Below are 8,437 nucleotides of genomic sequence, written 5' to 3'. Positions count from 1 at the left end.
CCAGTCGAACTCGCTTGTAACGAGCCTTGATTTTAACCAGAACTCGGATTCCGGGAGGAAATCACAAGTACTTGGTTGGTACAATGTTAAATCTAAGGGAGCAAAGCTCGCTAACAAGCAAATCCCGCTTACAGCGAGCAATATTTTTGTGATTCGTAAAATTTCCATTGACCTCTAGCTCAGTTTATCCTTTTTTGGTAAATTTTCTTAAATATTCCAAAGTCAACCAAAGTTATCGATGCATCGTAAATCCCGAGAACAAACGATAACATCACTTTTTTTAATTTGTGAAGTAAAGAAACATTTAAAAATTATATATCTGTATACATGCATATTTCTCAAAATTAATGACATAATTAAGAGACATTCATACAGTTCAAAGCAAAGCAACTAACTTATTTGGAGCTGTACAGTGATTGCAAAGAAGAAAAAAAAGCAACTATGAAGAATTTTAAAGTTTTTTTCAAGAACTCGCTTTTTACAAGCACTCGAATATAATAAGCAAATATTATGGTCCCTTTACATTCGTCATAAGTGAGTTTGACTGTATTAGCTAGTGACTCAGCTTGAGAATTATGTTTATTTAGGCTATTTATTAATAAAAAGTAATTAAAATGGATCAATCCTAGTAAAATTATGACATTATTTCATAATGTAAGAGATATTAGCATGAGAATGAGCAAAACATTTAAACTTTCTTTAATATACAGTGCAGTCTCGTTAATAGGAACTCAAAGGAAGCTTTAAAACTAATTCATCTAAATCAAAAAACAATAAATAGCCAGGACTGCAGAGCCAAAAGGGGCCCCTTGTTCACGGTGTCAAACGACTGGGCCCTTCCGATATAAAACTTATAAAATATATAGGTACTACTCCAATTCCGAGCCGGGTCCTCACAAAGTCCGTCCCCTAGTTCCCAACTAGACTGACCATGGTCTCTCGTTGGGCCTGCAAAAAGCATTATGTGGGAATACAATAGTGCGGGGATCGCAAACGCATTCGTCTTCACGGTAATTCTTTGTAAATGAGGTTCGATGGTAGGGGAGAGTGGGGTAAAACCGGGAAGTCAGGAGCAAACCGTGTACCCCCTTCTAGCCCCTGTAAGCGCTGCAATCGCATGGACAAAGGAAGAACTACCTTCCACCTTGATAAAAAAAAAAGCAGTGGCCATTAAATTAGAAAGCAATAGACTCACTTCTTTTGTTCTTGTGAAGAAAATTCAGTTTGAGTAGTTTTTGCTTAAAATGTTTGAACAAAACTAGACCGATTATACTATGTTCCTGTTTCTGCAACAGTAAATGTATGTAGCCCACTAGTGGGGCAAAACCGGGTAAAATAACTTTTTTTTTTACAAAAAGCTTTATAAAAATTTTAAAAAGAAAACAATTATGGTTCTGAAACTGTGATTGCATTAATAGATAACTAGTGCATACTTTTGCAAATTTTGTTCCTTTATACTATTATGCTGAAAACTACCCCACTTTCCAGTATAAATAATTATTGAATAAGAAATTAGATAATGTCAACTTATAATCAACAATTTTTCAAACTAACTTTGATTTTTCGAATAAGTGCAATGGGCACTATTGCAGAAATAGCTCTGATAACACAGTGAAAACAATTTAGTTTATACCACAATCACAATGAATAAAACAAGTTAGGAGATAAAGTTGTCAAAGTACTCACATCAAGCTGTAATTCAAGACTGTTGATTTCGTCAGTATAAGAATTCAGGTACTCCAACTGATCCTTTGAAAAAATGTTGAACTTTAGATGTTAAAATTATGCTATTATACATTGTGCAATAACAAAATAATTTCAAAATTTGATAAAATAAAAGATGATTTTGGTGCAGTTAGCCTATTAAAATCCTTGAGCCATTAAAAACAACCAACTAATTTTAGTTTGTTTGTTGTTGTTTCTGATGCCCCTTGGAGCACTCAAGGTGATGGATAACGAAAGCGATAATACGTTTTTTAGGCTAATATAGGCGACTTCCGTTTAACTGAGCCCCATTTCTTAGGTAAAAGTCCGACTTTTGCTCAGACACATAAGACAGATAGCACAATTCAGATTTAATACAATACAAGGAAAGATTAGAAGGGCAGTAGGAAAGAATTGAACCCGCGCCTCTCTGCTTACAAGCAGTTGCTGAGCAATAGAGCTCGGCCACTGAGGGCTCCTTGGTTCGTTTTAATGGGCGCAAGGGTTTCAATAAGCTAACTGATGATGAAACAATCAAAATACAGGGACATACTACTGCAAGCCTTCCAAGACTTTATTTTTGACAAACAATAAGGATAATGAAAATAATAATAATTTCATTCAAAATAAAACTACAATAAAAATGGCATCATAAAGAGATACCAAAAATAATCTTCTGGATTTTCTCCCTACATTTTTTAATCTTAGGAACATATCGTTTTCCATTAAGTCAGTAAACTGTTTGAATTGCCACATTTAATTGTTTATGACAGCTTTTTAAAACCCATAGTGGTAATTACAAGATTTGAAAATTCTTCACAAGTACAGGTACATAGCTGGATACTAAGATTTGGGGAGAGCTAAAATTCCATTTTTCAGCACTAAAAAAAAAACATCTTTCATACAGAAACAATTCAAAATACGTCTTATTTAAAAATGTTTTTGTAGTTTAAGATGCATTACCATTGAAAGGTTTTGAAAATTAAAACGTCATTCTTTGTTGAAAAGTTTTCTTTATGATTATGTACAATTTATATGACTAAAAGTAGTGTGCAAATAAAAAATCAATAAATCTTCATGCATGATCTTTCAACTTCTGGAACATTTATCAAATCCAGCATGTCAAAAGTAATTGTAAGAGTTTTCACACCATATCTCAATTTTAAACATTGTAAATATTTGCTTTTAAAGTAGAAACTTGCCAAAAAAAAAAAAACCTGTTAAATAAAACATTAACAGTATCTTACTAATTTCTGTATAAAAAAAAAAAGAAAAGAAAAAAAGAAAAATACTTACTTTTACTCGAGGATCTACAGCTTCACAATCATCCATTCTCACTTCTTCTACACTGACATATTACTTAAAGTAAACCACACTATAAAGAAAATTTTTTAAAAACAAATAAGTGGAAGAGTTTTATAGGTGAAAGCTTAGCTGAAAGTGTAATAACATATTAACATTATGGATAGGATAAAATAGTATAATTATTTATAAGCAAAGCTTGAAATATTGTTCTGAATTCAGCAGGAGAGCTTTAAACTGCTGGATGATCTATAAAACCTAATCCTCTGTAAAACACTCCAACTTTTCCTGAGGTAAAAAGTGGTATATAGTATTGCAGTTGCCCCCCCCCCCTCCCTCTGAGTTACATATAAACAGCTTTTTATGGCACATCAAATATAACACAATACTTCATTTTTTCTTCTAATTTGAGGTTTTTAACTGAAAAATTATTTTATAAATAAAATAGTGCAATAGATTTCTTATATTAACAGCCTCAAACCATTATAAATGTTGAACGCGCAGGATAGTAGAACTACTTTGGATTGTGGAATATTTTAACCGCTTTTTGTTAAAAAAGGGTTTAAATCCATTTACAAAAAGTGTTGATTTACGCCCTTTTGATAAAATGCAATTAATTTTTTTTGGAAAAATAATGAATGTTACTGCGTTACTGATTTGTGCATAAACTATTGTTCTTACAATTGTTTCTATGTGCAAATATTAAATTTTGAATATGTATCACGGAGCTATGAAGTGTAGTGCCAGATCTTATCAGGGGTCGAAGTGGTCCTATATATCCTATATTTTCAAAAAAAGCCTATATTTCCTATATATCTGTTTTTTATCCAATTTATTTCTTTAAAACAACAGTAAATAAACTATGTGACTTCGGATTTTTCGTCGAAAGTACATGTGCAAACGAATTTTAAATTAGCAAATTCAACTGACTAAATCCTGCAACGAGCATCCTCTCTCATTGGCTACAGCATGACGTCACTGTAGTGAGTGTAGTTTTGAGAACGAAGTCTGAAGTCGGTTTTAGAATTTGTCGTTTGGCAACAACCATTCCAAAGGCAAAAGCCGGGTTTTCTTTTTCGTTTTTGTTGGTATGTTTTTGTGTTCAGTGCATTTTCTGATCGGAATGTTCTAATATTCTTTTTGCAATCTTTTCTTTTCGTGAAATTTTATAGCACAAAATATCTAGGTTTTTTTTTTTTTTTTGCTACAAAGCATTGGTTATTTCCTGTTAGTTCTCAACACAAAGACGATTTTTATTTATTTATTAATATAAACAATGTTTGTGACACTTCTATCCCTGCAAAACTTGTGAGTTGCTGTATTAATTATCAATAGATTTCACTTTGTTCAATTTTTTTTATCTATAAAGTACACTGTTTTTTCAAAAATTATTCCTTCAACTACAGGAAAGTCATTTCAGGTGTCAGTTATGATTTTGTTTGAGTTTTTTTTTTTTTTTTTTTTAAACAAAATCATTGATAAGAATAACTAAATAATATATATGTATTATTTCTTTTTTCATAGCGAAACTATTCATAATGTGTCCTATATTTGTCCTATATTTCTTGTGGAAAATGTCCTATATGTGACAAGTCAATCACTTCTACCCCTGATCTTATGAGTTCTCCAAGCCGGTGAAAAATGAACTTGCAAGGACTCGGTTTGCTCATTCTTAGATCCAGCACTGGTGAAGTGAACTATATAATACCAAAACCCAGAGAACATAATCTTAGAACAACAAAGTAGGCAGTTAAAAAATCCATTTCAACAAAAATGTATAGAGTTAAATGCAGACCAAGACAAAATTCAAAACTATCTGCAAACTAAAATAATTTCCTCAAAATCTTCTGCAGCATGATGTTCTATATAACGGCACAAACAGCAAAAATGATAAGTTGAAAGCAAGTAGTACAGTACTTTTAAAAGCAACCAGCATATTTTTTTCAATTATATTTACTAGTTTTTCAGGATTATATAATAGGGGCACCTCAACTGACATTTATCTCTTACAAAGAAAAAAATTGATAAAACAAAAATTCGTTTCAAAAAAAGCAAAATTATCTACCAATTTTCAGCAAACAACCCTTTTGCGTTGTCTATATTATCTGGGTCTGAATAAAGTTCTCATTGTCTGAATCTATTTTCTTCCTTGGAAGTAAGAAACAAGTTTACAGAGATAAAAGCTTTATATGAAAATCTGTATCTCAAAGCTAGAAGGACGTAAGTCACATTATGATAATTTTACAGGTGAGAGAATAAACTTTTTTCTGGCTCATGCAAAGGAAGGAAAACGTGCTCTTTTAACCCTGGTGAAAAAAATGAAAAGGATTTTTTTAAAAAAGAATAACGTTGGAAAGGCTTGATGCAAAATAGGCTTCTACATACAATGCACTAACAAGCGGAAAATCACAATTTTTGGACTTACCTCCGTCTGGCTCTGAGGAACAGAAATGTCTTAGTGTGCTGAAAAATGATACTTTGATACTTATTATAATTTATTCACGACTCTGCTGTTATGTCTGCTTTGGTACCTCAGAAGGGGGCTACATTATATCCTTGAAGTACACTATTTTCATTTTGTTTACACTAATGAGTTAAACAGTCAACAAAGGATCCAACTTTTACCAGTTGTCTGATAGAGCCACTTGGAGATACTTACCAAAACCATCTGAAGAAGCTCAAATGGTCTATTTTTCACTGTAGAAAGTTTTACTTCTCAATGTATAACATAACTTCCCTGATAACAATACCTAAAAAATACCTTACAACAGGGGCGGCAAATAGGGGGGTCAAGAGGGGGCGGTCGCACCCCCAAATTTTTTAAGCAGAATGATAGAAAATGGGTGAATTCAATTTATGTAAGTCGGAAATCAGTGTTCATTAAAAAAATCTCGCTGTTTCTCAGTAAGTATTTGATGAATCTCGACACATTCCCTAACAAGAAAAAGTGTTTTTCGTTATTTGGATGATGACTTAGAAATTCACGAAGTATTTTTCGGCGTTTTCACAGCTAAATATTTCATACTTGTGTGTCCAGTGTAACGATGGTATGTCCAATATGAGAGGCTCGTGCAAAGTGGTGTGGCTGCATGGTTTTCTCAAGAAAATTCCTTGATATTTTACATTCACTTTTACGCTCATTTTTTAAGTGTATATTTATTTAATGAGTGTTCATCGCTTTCTTTTGCTAGAAACAAGTTTCAGCTGCTCAATGCATTATCTGCTTTCATAGAAACTTCTTAAAAATTCATGTGTTTATTGAATAAAAAAAAACATATCAACAAATACCTTTTATGGGACTCTATAGTTATGCAATCTCGAAGTGACACAAGATGGTCTTCAAGAGTTAAAACCATAAAAACCTTTCTCTATAACTTCAAAGCAGTGATTTGACGACTGTGAGAATTATTGCAAAACGATTCTTTCAATGGTGAAAAAGCTCATGCCCTTCAGCATGTATGACTTTGTTTGAATTTTTATTCAATTTGTTTCTATTGCGGAAAGTGTTTTAAAAATGCTTTACTCTATCAAAACATCTTCAATCCGCCACACTTAATTTTCGGACTATTCAAGCCACAGTTCAATCTACAATTGAGCTGTGCGTTTATACTACCATAGTTCAATCTGCAATTGAAATTGAAAATAGATTTTACATAGATGCATATTTCAATCAATGGTGAAACGTTTTCAAAAAAATTCTTCCTCGAGCCAATTTTAAAAAGGCGCTAAAAAACGAAAAATCCACATGATGATGTGAAGTAAAACACTGATTTTTTAATATTTTGTATGAAGTAATAGATTGTTTTTCGAATAAAATTAACACAAGATTTGATGATAATTATTTTACTGCATGGTTGGTTCTATATTATCTGGATTGGATTTTTTGAAAACGAAAAATAAAATGTTTCAATTATGAATAAAATTTTTATCAATAGGCAAGAAAAATTACAGGCAATATACCGACAGACCAGTTATCACATCCAGAGACTGCAGATCCGTCCTTTTTGTGGACTCTTCAGCCTGGAATAGTGAATAACAGAGCTGGTGGTAGATGACATCTCATTGAAGCTGAGAGCGCCGACGAGACTAGATTATTCAATGATGAAAAATTAAGCTCCTCGCAATTTTTGAAGTTGCCTGTGTGATTTTGAAGAGCAAGACATAAAAAGTGTTTTCATACATAACTTTGTTACTTCAATTATTTTTTAACTATTCCAATCAGCTCAGCTGGTAGAGAAATTTTTTTGTTAGGTTAGAGAAATATTTTCGAAGCACACTGGGCAAAAGAAAAAAAAAGGAGAAAACCTTTTCTATTTTGGGCTGTACTGGCAAAACAGCACGACACTGGGCACTGATAGTAAGACGATTCCCTGCTCTTCCGAATTCCAAAAAACATGCATTAAAACTTTTCCAAAAGGTATAAAAAACTTCAGTATCGAGATGTTTTGTATGATAACTTATTAGAAAATGAATCAAATTTTTAATTGCTTCTAAGCACTAATTTTTATTCATATTAAACCGATTTTATAACCACTTCCTGTTAGCTAATGTGTGTTTGTTACCTCACTGTGGTAATACATATTTAAGAAACTCGACCCCCCAAATGAAATGCTGAAATGCCGCCCCTGCCTTACAACCATGAAAGATCGACAACCAAAACAGATCGATGTTCAAAAATGTTGGTTCTAACAAACACAAAGCTGAAAAAACATTCAAAGTGAAAAAAAAAAAGCCTGAAATCCATTTTCTTGAGTGGTTTCCTTAGAGTTGGCACAATACCCTTTATTATGATTCAAGCTATATTTCACTAGTAAATTCAAGTTCTATCAAAAGAATTTCACAACGTTTGTGGTCAAAAACCGAAATCATTTGCAGATAAATAGATTTCCTAGAACACTAAAGAGGGTTACAAATTATTGTCCTCGTAATTTTTTTAAAATCTAAAAACAAATCAAAAGTTTTTTTTTTAATTTTGTTGAATTGGAGAAAGAAACATACTTTTATGGTTCAAAGCTTGAATTTTTTCCAACATTTTTCATGGCACAGAAATAAGAATTAAATTCTTCTATCATTTGTATTCTAACACCGTTACTTTTTTTTTTTTTTGCAATAATGTTTGTAAACTAAATTTCCATCACTCAATTGTTGCCATTACGCAGAGAAAAGATTTAGGAAGTACTAAATGAAGCGTAGCCTACAAGGGTGCAGCGTCAATGCTTGCGTTCGACGAGCTCAACCGGTAGCTACCGATTAATTAAACACGTGACAGCTAATGACGTCAGCCAATGCTAAAGCATTGGAGATGACGTCATTTACCTGTCATGTGATCAACCAACCGGTGAGCAACCGGTAGCTCCATAAATACAACCAAAGGGTGCAACAGTTCTTTGTGGGCTACTAGAGTCCCTAAATGAAAACGAGGGACGATAAG

The 8,437-nt window shown here is 32.6% G+C and overlaps 1 long non-coding RNA gene across 1 annotated transcript; it reads right to left on the bottom strand.

The window, feature by feature from the left end:
- Positions 1-1,692: 1,692 nt before the first annotated feature.
- Positions 1,693-8,139, bottom strand: LOC129226466 (uncharacterized). Its single transcript, XR_008580786.1, has 3 exons — positions 8,005-8,139; positions 3,001-3,079; positions 1,693-1,749 (listed from the first exon to the last, which is right to left on the bottom strand). It is a non-coding gene; the product is annotated as an uncharacterized LOC129226466 (long non-coding RNA).
- Between the last annotated feature and the right edge of the window lie 298 nt (positions 8,140-8,437).

The sequence above is a fragment of the Uloborus diversus genome, chromosome 7 (assembly GCF_026930045.1).
Source record: "Uloborus diversus isolate 005 chromosome 7, Udiv.v.3.1, whole genome shotgun sequence".
Lineage (NCBI taxonomy): Eukaryota > Metazoa > Arthropoda > Arachnida > Araneae > Uloboridae > Uloborus > Uloborus diversus.
Note: the sequence above shows the minus strand (reverse complement) of the source record. Positions and strands in the feature narration are given on the sequence as shown.